This window comes from Balaenoptera ricei, chromosome 1 (genome assembly GCF_028023285.1).
Source record: "Balaenoptera ricei isolate mBalRic1 chromosome 1, mBalRic1.hap2, whole genome shotgun sequence".
In the NCBI taxonomy this organism is placed as follows: Eukaryota; Metazoa; Chordata; class Mammalia; order Artiodactyla; family Balaenopteridae; genus Balaenoptera; species Balaenoptera ricei.
Genome location: NC_082639.1, coordinates 5,663,210 through 5,684,155, shown reverse-complemented (window position 1 = coordinate 5,684,155; position 20,946 = coordinate 5,663,210). Strand labels below are relative to the sequence as shown.

General features: G+C 47.1%; 1 protein-coding gene across 8 annotated transcripts in view; it reads right to left on the bottom strand.

Moving 5' to 3' along the window:
- LOC132356876 (calmodulin-binding transcription activator 1) overlaps nucleotides 1–20,946 on the bottom strand; it is a 90,790-nt gene that overhangs the window by 36,636 nt on the left and 33,208 nt on the right. Inside the window, exon 1 of one of the 8 annotated variants that reach the window (XM_059910542.1) lies at nucleotides 16,760–16,894. The exons of 6 other annotated variants lie outside the window; for them this stretch is intronic. The gene's annotated coding sequence lies outside the window, so the exon portion shown is untranslated. Of the gene's footprint in view, nucleotides 1–16,759; nucleotides 16,895–20,946 lie in introns of those variants that run through there. One more of the 8 variants, XM_059910479.1, reaches the window with a different exon arrangement.

Here is a 20,946-nt window from a genome sequence, read left to right as displayed (position 1 = left end):
ACCTCTGGAACATTAAAACAAATAATAAATGTTTTAAAATTTTTGAATAATTGAGATTCACAGATGAGTTGCAAAGATGGTCGAGTTCCCACATACCCTTCGCCCAGTTTCCCCTAATACGAACATCTTACGCAATTAGGGTACATTTGTCAAAACTCAGCAACTAACACTGGTATATCACTCCTATTCACTAAATTATAGACTTGAGTTAGACCACACCATCAGAACTGAATTAGAATTAATGTATTTTTTTCTGTTCCAGCATCCAACCAAGGATACCATGTTGCATTTAGCTGTTAAATCGCCTTTCTCTTCTCTGATCTGTGACAGTTTCTCAGCACTCCCTTATTTTTCACAATTTGAGCAGTTTTGAAGACTACTGGTCAAGTACTTTGTAGATGTCCCTGCCTTGAAGTTGGCCTGATATGTTTTCTAATGATTAGACTGGAGTCATGGGTTTTTAGCAAGAGGATCACAGAGGGGAAGTGCCCTGCCCATCACACAAGCGGGGGTAAATGACGATGTACTGCTGATGTGGACCCTGATCATTTGCTCTATAAATCTAGAGTGCTCCATGATAAAGTTACTATTTTTCTCTTTCCATACTCTATCCTTTGGAAGCAAGTCCCTAAGTCCAGCCGAGCAAGGGGAAGAGAATTAAGCTCCACCTTGTGGATAGAGGAGTATCCACACATATTATTTGGAGTTCTCCTACAAGGAAGATTTGTCCTTCGTGGTTTATTTACTTGATCAACCTTTTATCTGTACCAGTATGAACTCATGTATATTTATTTTACACTTTGGTCATCATCCGATACTACATTAATTGCCCAAATTGTCCCAGCACGGCCACTGGGAGCTCTTTCAAGCTGGCTCCTGTGTCCCTTGGACATACCCTCAGCCTTTTTCCCTTCTTTTTCGAGCACTTCCTTACTTTCTGGCATTACCGGTTGCTCCAGGCTCATCTTTTACTTTCCCTGTCCCAGCCCTACAATCAGCAATCTCTCTAGGGAGCCCTGGTTTCTTTTATTGGAGAATGGCATTTAGAAACCAAGATCTGGATGCTAGGTGTGCTCATTACTGCTGGAGTGTCACTGCTCCTGGGCCCTCTCAGCGCACAGAGCTAGGACAAAGTTGTAAGTATAACAGCCCATGTATGTACACGTATCTATAATTATTTTTCTATCTATATGAAAATAAACATGAGTTCATACAATGTCTCCAACTCTAACACAGCACTGCAGCATTCATTCTACCCTTCTAGGGGGCATTTTAAACATAGATAAAATGATGGTGGAAGTAACTGTGCTACCTGGATATAATAAGTCGATAAAATAAATGCTGAAGAGAAATCTTCCTGATACATTAAACTACAAAAAGAGAAGCCTAGGCCTAATTTTTGTATCTCAAAAGTACAGGTACAGGATATAGCATGTAGTATATCCAACTACTTTGTTATCCTTCAGTTCCTAGAGTTTTCCAACAACACTAGAAAACATAAAGAAAAATACACTCCTAATCCCAGAATAGCTCTGAGTACTACAAAGATCAAGAAGATGAAAAAACATTTCTAGCCAACTGCTGGCCCGCTTCATGTCCCCTTTTCTCTTGCTGGGTGCACCCTGTCCAAGTGTCTCCTTAGGGCTACTGCACAAAGTGTCACACAGCACAGCAGCAGTCACGGGTCATCTCTGCATCTCTCTTTGACAGGGATTCCTAACCCTCAAAGCGACTCATTTTAAAAATGTCCCCAATTAATACTGACCTAAAATTCCTAAGCGGTACCAAAGTTTTAACACAGAAAAAACTTCATGAAGTCAGACACCCACAGTATATTCTAAGTTTAGAAGGATTGGGGTTTGCTGCTGTAAAAATGGAGAATCCCAAGTGTTTGGGCATCTGATGAAAGAAAGCGTCTGTGTCAGGAACCAACGACTAGCTAGACTTAGGTGTTCAGCCACGCCTAAGTGTCTCCTCTAGATTATGCACAACTCACTTTAAATCTTGGAACTGATTTTCATGGCTGTATTGAGCAATACAACATGAAGCAATTTCTGACTTTGTATCAGATAATCTTGCTAGAAAACACTTCACTGCCTCCCCTGTGACCTACAAATAAAATGTCAAGTGTTTGGTATGGGAGGGAATGCTCTTTGCTGACAGCCTCGGGCTACTTTTTAGGGGTCCTCTCATACTCACTGTTCTCCAAAGCCATCAGGAATCTTACACGTTTTTGCGCCTTGGGTGATGCCAACCTTTCCCCATGTCCACATGGTGACCTTCTTATTCTTCAGAGTGTGGCTCAAACATCCCTTCAGTTTTATTATTCGTAGCTGCCACTGGGCATCTATGTAGGCCAGACATTCCACATGTATTATTTCTAATCCGGAAAACAACTCTGATTTTCCTCTTCCTTTTACAGATGAGGAAGCTGAGGCTCCAAAAATGTGTTACTTACCTGAGGTCATAAGTATCAGGGCAGGGACTTGAGCACAGGTTAGACTCCAGACCCACGTGCTTTCCAGTCTACCCAGCAAATCTTCATGTCTTGCTCTGTGTCCTGATAGCACTTAGCAAATGAATGTATAGTTATTTTCTTACACATGTCATTTCTACCAGAGCGAGCTGTCTGCACGTCTTGTATCCTTGGTATCAGATACAGAATGGGTGCCCAGTCGGTGGAAAGGAATATTATTTTCTAATTTAAGCTTCTTCAGAAGCCAATTATGGATGAGGTCATCCAAACTCTGGGGCAAGGGCTCTGAGTGACCTCTGCTCTCCACAGTGGGCTCCCAGGGACTATACACCAATTAGCCAGTTTTACCCCTTACTCCCTGGGGAAAGAAAGAGCAGTCAAAGTGATCAGAGCCCAGTGGAGGTGCCCTGAAAGCACGTGAAAAAGCTCTAGGCATTTACCTGGCTGGCTGCCCTTTCCTGGGGGCTCAGGTAAGGAAATAATGTAACTGTGTTGGTGAAGACCCTGGCAGAAAAGCTGAGGAAGATCTGCCTCTTCATAGACACAAACTGGAATTTCACAGCAACGTCACTTTCCTTTATCCGTTGAGCTTCACATTATAAATACAGATCCCTACCTTCTAGGTATTCCTACTTTTCCCTGGTGAAACGGAGTATCTGGAACGCAGTGGCTGGCAGCACACCTTGATCTAATTAGTTACAAAAGTGCTGGACAGGTTAAGCTGTTGTAGAATCATGACATTTTTACCGTGTGAGACCAAAGAGACATTTTCTAGAACAGCCTCAGAAAGTGGGCATGGATTTGCAGGGCCTGAAAATCAGCCAACAAATAACATCTGCAAACCGGAGCTTGTTATTACAACTGCTCGACCCGGGCCATCGCCGGCCTTGCTGCCAGAGCAGAAGAGAAAGTTTTGCCTTGGCAGGTAAATGAATGAAGGCGCGATCATCAAATACCATCTGCTATTTTAAAACGCGTTATTTGTGGCTTGAGCACACATGTGTCCTCCTGTTGCTATTTGGACTGGGGACCAGAGGCCATGTCTCTCGTTCCATTCCCAGCCCTTGGCTGCGCTGGCAGGAAGGGTTGATGAAGCAAAAGGAGGCATGACTTGGGCTATTTCTGTAGAGAACTGTAACTGCCGCTTTGGAAGCCTCCTGCGTTTTGCGGGACGCTCAGAAAGACGGGGAACACAAAGTCGCTTAATTCCTTCCCAGAGTCGAGGGGCCGCTGGAGTGCACAGGGCTGCTCCTCCCCAGTGAGCTGCTGAAGACGTCCAAGTGCAGAGGAGAGCGTGAGGCCCGGCCGGACATAAGGCACAAGCTGTACCACTCTGATTTTCCAAAGCAATGGCTAAATTTAGCCTTAGGAAAAACTGCCATCCTCCACTTTTTCAAAACTCCCCAGCGCTATGGACCAAAACACTGGAAATGACATCAGCAATTCTTCTTCAGGCTTTCTTCATTGGCAGGGATGTGGGATTCACATTTCTTCTTGGTATGTGTTTCACACTGTTCACAAATTTAGAGTCTTAGGCACGACAGGGAAAAATCCTTTAAGCTGATGAACAGCGGTGAGGAGACAAGCTGTTAGAGGGCTGCAAAGCCAATTTGCAAGGATTTCTCCTTTGAAATCTTTCAGTGCTAGAGCTGGAGCTGCACGAGGGCGAAGATGTCCAACCTCTCCTCCAAGGACACGAAGGCTCAGGGGAACCCAAGGAGCTCAGCTGGATCACGACACGGCATCCAGCATGTAAGGGCACCTGAATTACGCAGCAGCCAACTTCACCGTCAGTCAAGTAGCGAACCAACTGCAGTTCAAGGCAGCAAAACTGCAGCTAATTAGCGTGAGAGCGAAGGAGATCGGGAACTCTGACACAGATTCTATACCTACCGTCATCTAATCTACAAAAAAGGAGCACGTTTCAGGTTTGCTAACGTCCCCCAAAGCAACACAGCTGGAGGCCACTGCCTCAACAGCGTAAGTACCCAGTGAAAATGAGAGAGATCATTATAAGCGCGGATTGAGACATTCTAGAAATGGATGAAGTGACGGAGGAAAGCCTGTTACCGGACACCGACGGGGTCTTTAGAGGGAAAAGCGCTGTAACAGGACTTGGAGATGAACAGCCATCTCACCTGGACGTAAGGATGTGAGCGGGGGATGAACTTTAAATGACTTGCATGGAGGAAGTGGAAAAGGGAAACCCTGCCTTTAAGAACTACAATTGCCAAGACGCAGTACAAAACGCACGGGAACTGTCAAGGGGCGGGAATCCATTAATTAACCGCCGGCAGGTTGTTCTGGGGTGCCCAGCTGTACCAAAAAAACCACTCCGAGTCCTCGGGGAAGCAAGATGGAGAATCAGGGCCAGAAAAGACTCATTCTGCGAATGTCGAATGTCCACTGCACACCCCCTGCTGGGACACCACTGCCGGGCACTGGCCAGGGCCCTGGGGATGGAACGGCGAACAGGACAACTCAAGTTGTTGTGGTGGCCACCAGGGACGCAAAAACCAGATAAGACATAAATAAGCCTTCATTCCCAGAACCTCAGCCTAATGGAAATAAAGGGGAAGGAAGAGAGATCTCGACAGTTCTATGGGGCCAGCGCCTGCCTTCGCTCTGCTCACTGCCGTCTTCCCGAGGCCTGGGACACAGTAAGCCCTCAATAAATACTGAACAAGGGACTGATTTCATCTGTTCAAAATTGAAAGTGTGGATTTCAAGCAGAAGAAGGTAAAGGAGACTGCGTAGAACAAAATATTTGTTTCCCTTCATCATTTCTAGGTGACTTTTCTCCAGCCAAGTTACTAAAAGCAGTTGCTTCCCTTCTCTCGGGGCCATGCTTTCCTAATCCCATCAAACAGATCGGGGACCAGGCATCTGAAAACAAACAAACAAACAACTAACTGAGACCGGTACATGATAACGCTTTCACCTTAGCAGCTGTGCTTTACAAGGTTGGGATGGAGACGATGGGGAGAAAAGTTGAAAATGCAATAAAAAAGAAAACTCTGTAAGATGTGTTACAAGGTAGGGCAAAAATGTTAAAAAAAAAAAAGATGTTAAACAAAGATGTTTAACAAAAAAAATGTTAAACAAAGATGTTTAACAAAAAAAAGATGTTAAAAAAAGATGTTAAACAAAGATGTTTAACAAAGATGTTAAAAAAAAAAAAATCCTGGCTGCTTCTAGTGAACGCTTCTAATCATAAGAGGTGTTATTTGCCCTGAGTTCCTGGTGGTTTTCAGTATCTGACTGAAAAACCACATGTCCGGATTCTAGTTCAAACACTCCTTCTTTCGCTGTTTCCAACTCACTCTCCATAAATTATTTAGAGCTGCTGCTGGCAATGCTTTTCTTCCAGGCTAATTGTAGGGATGCCATCTGCACAGATGTTCCAACTGTCCTGCTACCTCGTGAGAGAGTTGAAGTCCAAGAAGTTCCACAGATATGTATTTTTTTAAACACTGGATTCTACAGAGAACTCAGAAGTGTATTAACTACAATAATTTTTTTTACAATGCCATAAGATTCTGTAAAAATCTGGAATAAATATAGGCGAAGAAGTCCTTTCCAAATCAATAGACTGAAATGCCTATATTTTAAAAGAAGTAGCTGTATTACTTTAAAATACTGGATGTATTAAAAAGTAAGTCAAAATAGATAAAACGATCTAAAGATACTATTTTACAATTTATCATAGGCCTTTCTGACAAATAGAGAAATCTTTTAAAAAATCCAAGTTATATCACTTTAACCATTTTATACCGAAATAAAATATTTCTCCAAGGGAACCACCGGAGCTGTAGAAAAATTTTAGCCATTAAGCTCCTTTTTAGTACCGTCGTGATCCCTGTGAGGACCATTTTGTGTCCTGGCTTCAGACACCACATAAAAACACATCAAGGGCTGCTCTCCTGTGTCTGCAGGCTACTTGCTTCCGCACTTTGAGTTTGGGAGGCTGTAACTTGGTACTACATTTCCCATTAGGGCTCCACCCCTAAACCAGAGTCATCTTCAAAATTTTGCAACTTCCAAATGAGTGAGGCCTGAATGAATGTATTAGTGAGGCCGCTATTCAAACATCCCTTGGATTAGGTGAAAAAGCTAAAAACAGAGTGATTTTCACGAAATGGGGATGCAACTTGATTTCATACAGTTGTGGGGTTGTCCCATCTTGCTGTCCTCATGGAAGTCCCCAAATTGGGCTTATTTAATCACCCCACTCCGAGTGTATAATAAGTCTCCGACGTTCGAATGAGGTCCGTCCCGTGAGCGCATTCATTAAGCCCAACTTTTTCGTAAGTACAACAAAATTAGCCTAGGTACCCAACTAACACATGGCTATATAGTACTGTACTGTAATAGGTTTATAATACTTTTCACACAAATAATACATAAAAAACAAACACAAAAAATAAACATTTTTAATCTTACAGTACAGTACCTTGAAAAGTACAGTAGTATAGTACAACAGCTGGCATACAGGGGCTGGCATCCAGTGAACAGGCAAGAAGAGTTACTGACTGGAAGAGGGAAAGGAGGTGGGAGGTGGTAGAGCTGAAGGATGGTCAGCAATAGGAGGTGGAGAGCAAGCTGCAATTTCACTCACACCTGACATTGATGGCACAGGTTCTGGTTCCTTGGTTCCTTGCTGGATTCAATTCCATCTACCCTCCTGAAAAAACGATCCAGTGATGTCTGGGTAGTAGCTCTTTTTTTCTCATCATAGATGACACGGTAGCACTGGATCGCATTCTGAACGGCTGCTGCAAACATCGTGTACCGTTCTATGTTCAGGTCCTGTGCCTCAAACACTAACAGTGCCGCCTCAAATAAAGAAAATCCCATGCTATTTCCTGCGTCGTGAATCTCTTCGGTTCTTCAGTTACTTCTTCTTCCTCTTGTCTCTCTTCATCCTTTCTCTGGGCCTCCGTTTCCATCAGGTCTACCGTCTTTTCGCGTCGCTCCACTCTCTCAATTATTTTCACTTTTGTTTTCCATCGTGATTGCTTGGAGCTTCTTAGCACTAACAGCTACATCACCACTGCTTTTACGCTTGCTTCCACACATCCTGGGCTTGAAATAAAGACACTGTACTACTGTACGCTATACAGTACTATAAAGTACACAAAAGCACAACCACTTGTAGAGGATACATCCACATGACAATGTATGCCAGACACGTGAACTTACGTGATTGGACATGCGAACACACGTTCGCATCTTTAAAAGTTCACAACTTGAAGGTTTGTATGTAGGTGACTTTGCGTAGTTGATCTAAAGGTTCGGGAGCAGTTAAATGATGGAACAAAAGGTCAATAACTAACTCAAATGGCAGTGGGCGCGAACCCTGGGACGCATCCCTCGCAAATCCCTAACGCAGCTTCACCTCTCTTTTCTCCCCTCTTCCTCTCTTTCCCAATTTCCCTTCCCTGCCCTAATCCATTCCCTCTCAACCTCTCTATTTCCCTCCCTGCCCTCACTTAACTGGAACCAATCCTGGATCTAGGTATGTCTCTTTGAGGTGGCTGATAAAAACACTCATGATTAACAAGAGATTAGGTAAGACGACGATTCATGAAGAGAATAAAATAAAGCTCAGGTAAAGCCGTTATACAGAAAAGACATATTAAATCCTCTAAAATGGTTAACTGTGAGTCCCAAATTTGGCTGAACTTAGCAAACAAAGCAAAAAGGGAGGCAGTCAGTTTCAAGATCACTGTCAGTTGCTGTGGATAACATGGCTCTTCCAGGTACTAAGAGCTGAAAGAAACGTCTCCTACAGATGCTTATTAATAAGAAAGGCTGTGATGCAATGGACCTCCACATCCTTGCAATAAAGGCAATACTGGGGGACTTCCCTGGTGGCACAGTGGTTAAGAATCCGCCTGCCAATGCAGGAGACACGGGTTCAAGCCCTGGTCCGGGAAGATCCCACATGCCGTGGAGCAACTAAGCCCGTGCACCACAACTACTGAGCCTGCACTCCAGAGCCCACGAGCCACAACTACTGAACCCGCGAGCCACAACTACTGAAGCTCGCGCGCCACAACTACTGAAGCCCGTGTGCCTAGAGCCCATGCTCCGCAACAAGAGAAGCCACCACAATGAGAAGCCTGTGCACCACAACGAAGAGTAGCCCCCGCTCGCCGCAACTAGAGAAAGCCCGCGCGCAGCAACGAAGACCCAACGCAGCCAAAAAAAATAAATAAATAAAATAAATTTAAATAATAAAAAAATAAAAGTGAGTTGAATGTCTTACATTTCTTGAAGGAAAAGCTTTCTCTAATTTAGTTGGTTCTTAACTGTTTACCATTAACTCTCAATGGATTTCTCTTCTGCAGGCCCTTAACTTTCAAAAAGTCCCTTTACTGCAATAAAATAACCTGTTCTCTTCTTTGTTTGGGAATGAACACATCTGGAGTTAGCGATACGGCAGTGTAATGTATAGGGCATTTCTTTCCACAATTCTTGACAGAAAGAGAGAAGCTGCCAATTTTTAAATCTATTTGACAATAAACACAATCAAGTCAGCTCCCCGTTTACAAGGTGGATCCCTCCATATCTCTGGGCACCCCCGGAGTGACTGCCCAGACCCGCTGAGTGATACCCCTAGGCTGACATAAAACATACCGATGAGGGATATTTAAGGGAAACTGGACTCGGACTTCCCTTGTAAGAAAAGAACCCATACCAACGATTCTTACCCATAATGTTCATGGGCTCTTAGACGGTGAGGAAAGCTACAAATCCTTTCCCAGAAAAATACATACATACAAAGTTTTGCATGTAATTTCAGGAGACTCAGAGCCATGGGACATCTATGGATTCCAGGCTCAGAACCATTTCGCGAGGTAACATCTCAGCAGACCATAAAAACCGCATGTTGTGTTAAAGATGTTTTGGAAACACTGGGTTAAACACCACTAAGTACGTTTGTATTTCTTTAACATATGACTTTTCTGAACCTTATTATTTTAACGTGCACTCTAAATTGCTGGGGAAAGCTACTGGTAGGTGTGTCTCCTAAACTTATCTGAACCTTTTTTTTTTTTTTGTAGGGGGAGCTTCTCATAAGCATGTCCTGTAAGTAACTCCCACAGAAGAGTTTAGGAACTGAAACTAGTCCTAAAGAATACCATGAGATAGGGCTTCCCTGGTGGTGCAGTGGTTGAGAGTCTGCCTGCCAACGCAGGGGACGCGGGTTCGAGCCCTGGTCTGGGAAGATCCCACATGCCGCGGAGCAACTGGGCCCGTGAGCCACAACTACTGAGCCTGCGCGTCTGGAGCCTGTGCTCCACAACAAGAGAGGCCGCGACAGTGAGAGGCCCGCGCACCGCGATGAAGAGTGGCCCCCGCTCGCCGCAACTAGAGAAAGCCCTTGCACAGAAACGAAGACCCAACACAGCCAAAAATAAATAAATAAATAAATAAAAGAATACCATGAGATAGACAGTCTCTGAGTTATGAAATTCCTGGTCCACTTTCATCAACCACAGACCCCAGGTTATTTAGGTTAATGATGAAGGTCCCCCAGGGACTAGTATGGGAACCCGACCCCACATCTGTTCCCACCGCCTCCTTTCTTCCTTCTTCGGAGGCTCCTCTTCTTACTGCTTATGGTTCAGTCAATTCCTCCTCAGACAACCTTTGACACGTACGTGACCACCTCTTTAACCCACATTCTCCTTCCCTTTTCATTGTTGTAACTCTTCGAGATACTAAGAAGGATTTCTCTCACTCTCTCTCTCTCCTTTGTTCAATTCAAGAATAAAAATATGATTGTAATTATCATGGATAATAATAATAATGGGTTATGTCATCAAGAAACTGAAGTTATTTACTCTCTCTGGGTTTATTCCTCTAAAAAGTTAGAGAGCTAGACTTTGTTAATTTCAGAGAATCATTTTGGGTTCTACCCTGTGAATTAAGAATCTTCACCAAGAAGTCTCCCTTGACTGCAGTTATTTTACATATACATTTATTTCTATTCAAGCCGTATATTTAATATTCAAATGTGAAGTTCACTTTTTTTCATTTGCTTTAGAACATGTAAGTGTAGGCTATGTATTTATATATCATGTACATTAGGTAGTTCAGTGTTTGACAGTTTATATGTGATATATGCATGCACACACATTATTTTCATTTTTTTCTCCTGCAAATTCAGAGTATCTATTATGGATTCAAAAGGTTTTAGTTCTCCGTCTAGCCTCGGAACCCACCCACCATTTGTTGCACTGTTTATCTGGGAAATATTATTCAACTGATTTATAAGCTTTTAGAAACATCATCAGCTTTAGGCTGGGCCCTTCCTATTTTTTACATTATTAGATAAAACATCTTTCACACACACACAAATGCCAGGGACATTGATTCTGGCTGGAACAGAATGAATGGTCTCTTTCACTAGAAAAGACAAAAGGGTATTTAAAGAAATTCTTTGTTGATTATTCCAAACCACAGAGTGAAATATTAAGGGCTTGAATCCTATTTTCTGAAAATGGTCCTAGGGATTGTTAGTCAGCACCCATTTAAAGGTCTACTGAAAGGTAACGATTCTGGTGTGTCTTCATTTTAAATGGGACCGTGAAAATGAAAGCATGTTTGAAAGCCTTGTTATGAGCTTCTGCGGTTTCAGAACGAAGGGTGCTTTCTTTGGGAATGTGATAGTTAAGGGTGAAGATTAGCACAGTGCACCTGCCCAGAATCTTTTTCCCGGTCCCTGGCCATGGCACCGTGCTTCTCATTTGGGAGATGCCCTATGCTCAGCTCAGGTGGTTCTCACCACAATTCTTGTCTCCAGGGGTGGGTGAGCCAGGTCTTCCTAATGAGAGTACTACCCCTCCTCATTCAAGTGATTGGACACATGAGTCAAGCTGGGCCAGTAAGGACAGAACATTTCCTGGAACTACTGGGAAAGAAGTGCTGTCTTCCTGAAGATATTTGCTAAATTGGCAAAATATAAGCCTGGAGCTTTGAGCGGGTCATCTTGCTATTGCTCCAGGAACCCCTGCCCGAGAATAAAATCAACAGAGAGGAGAGGAGAGCCAAGAGAGGGAGAGACAGGTTTCTAATGACATCACTTGAGCATCTGGAACCAGCTATACTTAAAGACAACACCAAAACTGGACTTCATGAGAGTCAATAAATTCTCTTTTTTACAGAAGCCAGTTTGAGTTGGAGCTCTGTCATCTAAAGCTAAAGGAAGAGCCTCAGGTGAATCCATCAATGTGGATCCTTTTAATAAATAAATCCTGGTTAAATTCTGCTTCCACAGACACACACACACACAGACACACACACACACACACAGACACACACACACACAAATCAATATCATTAAACAGACCTTAGTGGTAGTACATAAGAATCATTTGAAGCTCTCTATAAAACATGGGATAAATTTTGGCAGAAATAAGCTGTCATGCTCATTTGAAACATTCTGATTACCCAAAAATCAGAAAAACAGAGAAAGGTATACTGAGCTCCTGTCTAGCTGGCGATCTTCTGTTGTTGAATTAAATACCTTCAGAAGTATCCTAACTCATTCACGCCTTAAGTTACTGCCAAATTGACTATCATAACTACAGTTACATCCCACACAAGAGAATCATTACAGAACACTGCGATTTAAAGAGAGTTATGAATTATCTGGTCCAGGCGCTTTCGATAGGTTTTGACTGTGGCCCACAGAAAGAAACAGAACCCAGTACACACACACATACACGTGTGTGCATGCGTGCACACACACACACACACACACACGCCCCTGAAACAAAAACTTCCCAAATTGATACTTACCCATACTATGAGCAGTGCATTCTGATTTTAATAACTGATGATGTTGACCACTAAGTTAATTTCCTGAGCCACTACTAATAGGCTTAGAAAACAGGTAAGGCACTGATCCAGGACTGTAAGGTGATTTACCTACGATTTCTCATTTACTTAGAGACAGAGCTAAAACGAAAACCTAGTACTCATCCTACCATATTATATTCAAGCAAACAGTTGTTACCTCTACACATTCGTAGACAGCAAGCTTCTGGCCAATCTTAAGAAATCCCGAAAGGCGACTAAGACCCTGCTATTTTACACTGACACAGGCCAAGACTTTTAGGGCCACTTCGAGACCACTTAAATGGCAACCCAAATCCACTACGGACCTTGAATGGACCTGAATGGGAGACCCTGTGGAGTTTGTGTCTAAATTACCAACAGGCAGGACTGAACTGAATGCATGAGATAGGATCAGAGTCGGGTGTGTTTTAGAACTTTCTTGTTAACGTTCTTCTCACTCTATCCAAGGAGTAACACCATGCATATAATTTTCTGGTTAACTAACAGTATTTATGAAACTCCACCTCCCAGGTTCCACTGCGCTAGGGGTAGTCGGGGAAGATACAGCTTCAGTGCCACCCTGCCCAGCAAAGAGCTGCTCATCTAATCTGGGAGACGAGAGGAAAGGGTTCATTAATGAGATCAGGCGTGAGTTAGGCTCAGAGAATAAGGAGGAAGAATTTTAAATGGAGAGCGGGAGTGCAATACACGCTGAGTAGCTGCTGGCGGACGGGGGAAGGCAGACTAACAGAGTGGGAGCAGATTTGGAGGGTGGTGAAAGTCAGAAGAAGGAAGGTGAAGAAACATAGACTAACTGGTCAATTTTGGTACTTGATAAATGGTAATTTAATATATTTGGAGGCACTTATAACAAAGAAAAGTCGGTCTTTTGACTTCAGGACAATCCACTCAGGAAGGGTTAAGGCCATCACTGATGACCTTCATGATCACGAGCTCCAATGTCCTCAGGTGAGGGGTCACCCAGCAGGTTCCCAGCTGCTTCCTAAGTGTTCAACGTGACCAATGTTAACATGCAGTCTTTAAGGTAATTCAATGCAGCGTGTCTAGACTTCTCCCACCATCACTCAAACTTCATTGATGGCTGTCAGAATTTCCATGGAATATAAGAAAACGCATGGTGTGTAAGGTGTAATAAAGACAGGATTAAGCCTGTGTCACTTCTTCTACAACCGACAGAGAGCCTAGAAGGCAGTTCATGGCCTGCCTCTAGAAAGTGTGGGAGGCTTTATGGAATGAATGTCGTTTACTAACCTCATTCGTCCCCATTTCACCTTCCTGGACCCTCACTTTCCTTTTGCCTACTCCCTCTTTATCTCACCTATTCTCACTGCTTAATATGTATCTCTGTAAGCTCCCTTAAACACCCTTTTAAAAAAAAAAAAAAAAAAAAAAAAAGGTTAGGTGTATGCAAATAAACTACATCGCGTGTGGATGCCAAAAGCTTTTTGGCAAAGGAATATATAACTGAAATAAACTCCCAAATATTCTGCTTATATAGTGTGACAAGATGCCACGGTTGATATTTAACAACGAAGACCTGGCACCACTCAGAGGGTCTTCTTTCAAAAAGATCGATGGGATACAAATATTAACCCACGTTAAGTCAGAGAGAGCAAAGCCCTTTAAATGTGAGAAGATACAGCAGGCACAAAAAAACAATTGGGAAAGGGATGGGGAAGTAACACTGCTAAGGAAGAATAAAGGACTTCCCGAAACCACTGCACCGGCTAAAGAATGGTGCCACGTTTAACAAAATGGTCTTTACTGCCCCTTCTGGGTGAAACCTAAAGTTGAGCTTTAAATAAATGTAAATGTAAAAACAAAATGTAAAAATAAAATTTTCCTTAAACATTTTTAAAAGGCAGCCTACAAGTACAGTTCTGCAACGTCAGAAGTTCACAATCCAAGTTCACAAGGATTGAAAACATCAGAAAAATTATGATGGTTCCCAAAGGAAATTCTAGGTTACCAAAATGGACATTTCTGGCAGTGCCAGAAGGCGAGGGATCTTGAGCCGAGCATCTGAATTGTAGCCATCGATACCAGTCTCATACCTTTCACGCGGGAAACTTTCAAGGTCAACTGATTCTTTAACTTCACCATCTTTCTCATGTGAAGTAAAAAATTTTCTGTGCCACCTGTTACCCATGTTTTCTAGGACAGCCCAACATGAACGTCCTGCAGCAGGGCCAGATGCTGTTACAGGCAGGAAGGCCCAGCAGAGCCCTCCACAGAGAACCAAAGAAAATAATAATGTGTCTCTGCGTGTCTATCACAAAAGCGGAAGAGTTAATAAGAATCCTTAAAGGATACAATGTTGTTATTAACTACTGCATTAAATACTGTGTTTCCATTTAGGTTATTTGGAACACAATTAATTAGAATGCCTGGGTCCAGGTCCCTTAGGAATTCCAGGCAGTCCTCTGCTGTTTTCACCAATCGGAATTTATTTGGGAAATGCATACCCTGTAAGTAAATGCTATTTTCTAGAACATTAAACATTATTATTCCCGAAATCTAACACTAAGAAAAAGAGAAACATAAGCTTATTTGCTATCGTCTAATTTTGGTCTTAAAATAATAAATATACTTCTATAAACAAACACCATGGAAAGCGCTACTGCTTAACATATTTCTTTTTATCAGGTTCCCAAGCAACAGTTTCTCTATATGACAGATCCTGTAGGGAAACTCTCCAAACCATTCCTTTAGACAGAGAGAGAAGAGGACTCCTTTATATACAGCCAGCCATTTTCCGTATGTGACACAACTTTGGGGGATCACAATTTTTAAATTTCAGGTTTTGGCCTCACTGATGGGAAAAATATAATGCATTCAAACAAACAAATACACGAGGCACTTCATAATTATCTGAGAGCACTTCTCATGTTTACTGTATCTGCTTTGCCAATTACATCAATATATTTCAGACTAACCAGTAGAAATCATACCAAGCAATGGTGGACAAAATCCAAAACAGGCTTTAAGTCTGCCATCATTCCCTGGTGAAGTAATTGATTAGGAAGATTATTTGCAAGAGTACTATATTTTCGGAAATTTGATGCCTGCAGAAATCGACGAAGATTGAAAAATGGTCTCAAACATTTGACCACCATCAGGACCGGCCCTGACATTGGGCCATCCCTAGGAAACCAAAGCAGGAGAGATCTTATAAATGAAAGAAGGCCACGCGGAGCCTGGCTGGTGGAAGCAAGGGTCAGTGCGCCTCTCCAGTCCCTGCTCTGCAGGGAAGCAAAGCTCTCAGGAAGTTCTTCCAAACCTTTAGTCTCTGAACTCAACCAACTTTCCCCGCCGTGTTCTACGCACGGATTAATAAAACGTTCATTCACTCCATTGGCCTGCTAGGAAAAGGCAGCCTCCAACCGCCTTGTCCCGCAGAGGCGTCTGGGGCCGAGGGCCAGTCTGTCCCGGCCACTCTCCCTGCCAAGCGGGCACTTGTCCCTGCTGCTCTCCTCTCGCCCTTCTCCCCGTGGAGCGGGCGCCTGGCCCCGCCCCTCTCCCTGCGCCCCAACCAGGGGGCACCCGGCCCCGCCCCTCTCCCCACGCCTGGCCGCGGGAGCGAGCACTCGATCCGAAAAGCCCGCCGCCCAGACGCGCCTCGAAAACGAAAACCAGCCGGCGGCCCCACGGGCGTCCGCGCCGCTCGCGCCCGGCCGCCCCCTGCGCCCGCCCCGACGCGGCCACTCCCCGCACGCGCGTCCCCAGACCGCCACTCACCCAAACACTCCCACGAGCTCGCGCGCACACGCGTGTTCTCACACCCACGCCAGCCCCCACCGCCTCGCAGCAACACTCGCGCGCGCGCTCCCGGCCTCGTTCCTCCCGCTCCCCCACTAGCTCCACGAACACGCGTGGTGCCATCCCCCTCACCCACGCTCGCTCGGTAAACACGCCGGGCGCCACGCGCACTCGCGCCTCAAAACACACTCAGTCCCTGCGCTCTCTCCATCAGCTCACGCGCCCCCTCACCCTCCCACTCGCACCATAAACACCCGTGTCCGTACCTCCGCTCCGCAAACACGCTCACGCCCTCCCCCTCGCTCCATCAACACGCGCTCCGCACGCTCGCCCCGTAAACACGCGCCGGGCCCCACGCACACTCGCGCGTCCAAACACAATCCCCCCTCGCGTGAACACGCGCGCCCCTCCCACGCCCCCCCATCCTCCACAAACGCGCGTGTCCTCGCACGCGCTCCTCCGACACACTGGCTTCCCCCTCGCGTAAACACGCGCGCCCCCGCCGCGGGCACGGGTGCTCCCCACGCCCCGGCCGCGGCGCGCGCCCGGGCCCGGCCCCGCCCCCGCGCGCCCGGCCGGCCCGCGCGCCCCCGCCGGCCACCGCCCTCGCCCCGCACGCGCCCGGCCGACTCTCCCCTCGGCCGCACGCACACTCACTCCGACTTGGTGAGCACGACCAACGCTCGGTCGGGCTGGCGCCGAGCCGCCTCTGTCTTCCTACTCCTCCCGCGCGGCCCCGCCCGGCCCGGCCCCGACAGCCCAGCCCTGCCCCGACCCGCTCAGCTCCACACGCCGCGGCTGGAACGACTCGGGCTCCGGGTACCGCTGTCTCCCCGCCACAGCCCGAGTGCGGCGCCCGGGCCAATAGCGGGGCGCGGCGGTGAGCTCACCGGCCTCGGCCCCGCCCTCTGGGCCCCGCGGACCAATCGGAGGGCGCTACGTCACCCGGAGCCGGGCAGAGGCAGGTGTGGGGCGCGGAGCCGCTCGGCGCGGGGACTGCGCCGGAACTGCGCCCGAGACCCGCGGCGCCGCGCTGGACGGCGGCGGTCCCGGCCCGGAGGGTGCGGGCGGAGCGCGGTCCCGGGCTCGCCACGGCCCCTCGAGATGCCGTCGCCCGCTCCCCCGCCCAGATTCCGGGAGGCCCGCCAGCCGGGTGGCCACGGTCCCCTCGAGGGCAGGGACGACTCCGAGCCCGACGGCCGCGCCCGCTCCCCCGGGCCCACAGCCCCGGGCGGCCTCCTCTGGGGCCCGCGCCGCGCGGGAGGGGCGCTCAGGCCGCGTGCTCCCGGCCTGCGGAGCCACCCCTCGCCCGGCCGCCGACTCCCGGCCCCGCGGCGCCGTCGGGTCCGCTCGGGAGCCCCGCACCCTGGGACCCCGCGTACCCGGGCCCGGGCTCCCGGCGCAGCCCCGGCGCGCCCTGCGGCGGCGGCGGCGGCGGCGTCTGCAATGCAGCCACGGGAGGAGCCGGCGCTGCGCTGCGCCGCGCCGCGAGCGGGGGAGCGCGGAGGGCTGGGCGGGAAGGAGGGGCGCGGGGCGCGGTGAGCCGGCCGACGGCTGCGGAGCCGGGGCAGCGCCCGGGAGGCCGCCGGGGCACTTGGGCGGGTCCCGGGGTCGGAGTGCGGCGGGGCCCGGGTCGTCGGCCAGGGCGGGGCCGAGGATGTCTGGGCAGGGGCGCTGCAGGACGGCTCCCGTGGGAGTTCAGGAGTGTCCAAGGCGCCCATTCCGGCGGCGCAGGGCCTGACCTCCTTAACTGAAGTTCTAGGGCCTTTGCCCATCCCTCGGCTCTAACCCTGGTGTCCAAAAGTTCTGGCTTCGGCTTTCTCACTTGGATGCTTCTGCATAGTATCGCTTGCTTCCCGCCTCAAGCCCAAGTCACACCTCTCCATCAAGACTCAAGTCTGCAAGCAGCCTTCCCAGGCATCCCAAATGGACACCACCACCCCTTCTCCTTTCCCTGTAACAGGTGTAGTCCTGCCAATTCAATTAACCCCACCCACGGCCTTGCACATAGAAAGTGCTTGACCCGTGCAGACTTGTGATGAGTCCATCTTCTCTTTTTTCCCTCATGTTCTCAAAGATCGTAAAAACTGGTTATGTCTCCTTTCTGCCATCTGGGTTAAAAAGTCTCGAAAGATGGGGGCAGAGTCTCTTTTACTGAGCCTACCCAAACGCACACGAAAACAACCACAGAATTTTGCACAGCCGTCAAGACTGTACAACCAAAACTGAGTCGTTGTTTAGAGACCAAGCCCAAGGACATCCCTAGTGGGGCTGGCTCCCATCCTGTGCCACGCCTCTGAGCCAGCAAAGCAAGCAGGTGGAGTATGGTCTCACTCTTGGGGCCGATGGCTGATTCTAAACCTCAGCAAGTCCCTCACCTGCCCCGGCAAAGTCAGAACACTCGAACGCACTCAGAATCCAGCTCCAACAAGTCCTTCATATTCCCACCCTCATTGCCTCTGCCCTGCTCTCACCACACTGGACCCCTGCGCTTCCCTGCTCTGCTTATGCACTTTCCCCCGCTTTATCTGCTAGGGGCATTCTTATCCATTCATTGAGGCCTGGCTCAGATCCCCTGGCTGCTCTCAGCGGAGCAGACCCAGGAGCATTGTTATGCATTACTATTTCAGCACTCTGTTGCCTCCAGGAGAGGCAATGTAAGGGTAGTAGTCGGGGACAATGTTAGATTCTCCCATTTGCTAACTGTGTTCCCCATGGGCTGTGCCTTCAGATCTATGGGTGAGAATTAGATGAGCCAATAGATGTCAGGTGCTTACACCAGTGGTGCCTGACACATAAGTTACACTCAATACAAGTTCGCTCTTGTTGCCATCAGAATCAGGGTGTCTTGGAGTGGTGGATAGTGGCTGGAAAGGAGTGGGGGTGGGTTTCTGGGTTTCTGGTAATGTTCTCTTCTTGACCTGGGCACTGGTTTTAGTTTGTGAAAACTCATTGAGCTGAGTTTCACGTACTTACGATATATGCAATTTCCATATGTACTGTACCTTAATAAGAAGTATTTTTAAAAGTTAGCTGTTGTTAGCTGAGAAGGAGACACCTCTAATCTCTTTGAGAACAGGAATGGAGTCTTAACTTATCTTGGCACCTTGCACAATTCCAGGCACGCTGGAAGGATTCAGCTAATAGTTGTTGAATTGCTCTGAGTAGATTGTGAGCAACAGAGACCAACTGGGGAGGTGGGATCATGAGGGGCAATACCTGCCTTTATACACGCAGTGCAGGGAACTCAGGATGATTGGGTCCAGGTTCAGCCACCTGGACCCCAGCTAAAGAAAAAGCCTCCAGACTTTTCTTTCAGATGGGGAACTTTGTTGTTGTTGTGTGGTTTTTGTTTGTTTGGTTTTGGTTTTTTTCTTCCCCCTTGGATTTGCTTTTGAAAAGGCAGAAGTTCAGCTCTCATTCAGCCCTGGGCATCCCACCTGCCTGCCATGACCCTTCACCCTTCCTCCAGCAGCTCATGTCCACCTGGCATGAAAGAAACGTTTAGCCATGGCTGCTTCAGCACATTGGCTGGTCCCTGATGTCAGAGTTGGGGTCAACAGCCTGGAGCTCTCCTTCCAGGCAGCCCGAGGTGACATTTCTGCACTAAGAAAGTCCTCAGCTGGGGCCATTCCCCTCTTGGAAGATCTGCCGCTTTCCTTCCCCTCTGCACCTCTGTCTCGGGGTGGAGGCCACAAGAGCAAGTGCCCTCCCTGGGCCCACACCTGGAAAGGCAGGCGGAGCTGGGGCAGGGTGAGCTGGATGCTTCCGGAGTAAGCTCAGAGCTCAGGCAGTGTGCTGGCAGGGTGTCTTTCCTCGTGGGTATTCATGCTCCTCTCTTCCAGGTTAGGAAATGACAGGGTGAGACAGGCATGTGCTTCAAGCAAATTCTTCCACTAGGTTTTTATGGGGCTTTGAGTATACCTGGGTCATTTTTTTAAATAGTGAAGAAGAAAACTTTGCTCGGTGATGACTTCACTTGGTAGCACCCAGACCAAGTGCAACTGTTGCATCTTAAAGCAGAGATGGTGTGTCCATATCCCAGCCCTAACCTCTGCTGAGGGTCTCAGGAGGATGAAGGGAACTACAGTTTGTCGGGTACCTGATATCTGCCTGCTATTACGCTAGACACTCACATACACTGCTACTATTTCTCCTGCAAGCTGGATATTGTACAGAGGGAAAAATGAGGCTGCAAGGAGTCAGATAACTTGCCTAAAGTCATACAGACCGTATGCAGCAGGTCTGGGTTTCAAGTTCTGAACCTGCACTCATTCTGCCCCTGTGATGGCTCTCCAAGTACCTAAAAATTCTTGCCATCATTAAGATTCCCTTTGTTTAAGAAAGCAGTCTGGGAAATTTCTAAGAAACAGGACTTCTTTTCTTCAGCCCCGGCAACTGTGATGATTGTTTATGTCAAGATGTAGATTCTACTGGGCCAGGTTCCTGAGTAACTATGATGAATAGGACCTTCCTTACCAACTGGCATTGGAGTTGAGCGTGAGAGAGAAATAAATCATTTGACATGGGGTTGTTTGTTACTGCAGCATAACTTCACTTTTCCTATCTCATAAGAAATCAAATATGTTTCTGCATATATCAACTTCTAATAAAAAATAATCAAATAGTAGTCCTAAACTAAGTGACAACTTAAAAATAAATGCAAGATGCATATTCATTGTATCTTTAAGGCCTTATGAAATATAAAAGTATTTTTAGAGACCATGGGTAAGAGTGACAAAATAATTCAATGGGGAAAGGATAGTCTTTTCAACAAATAGGGCTGGAGTAACTGGATGTCCCCATGTAAAAGAATGAAGTTGGGCCCCTACCTCACA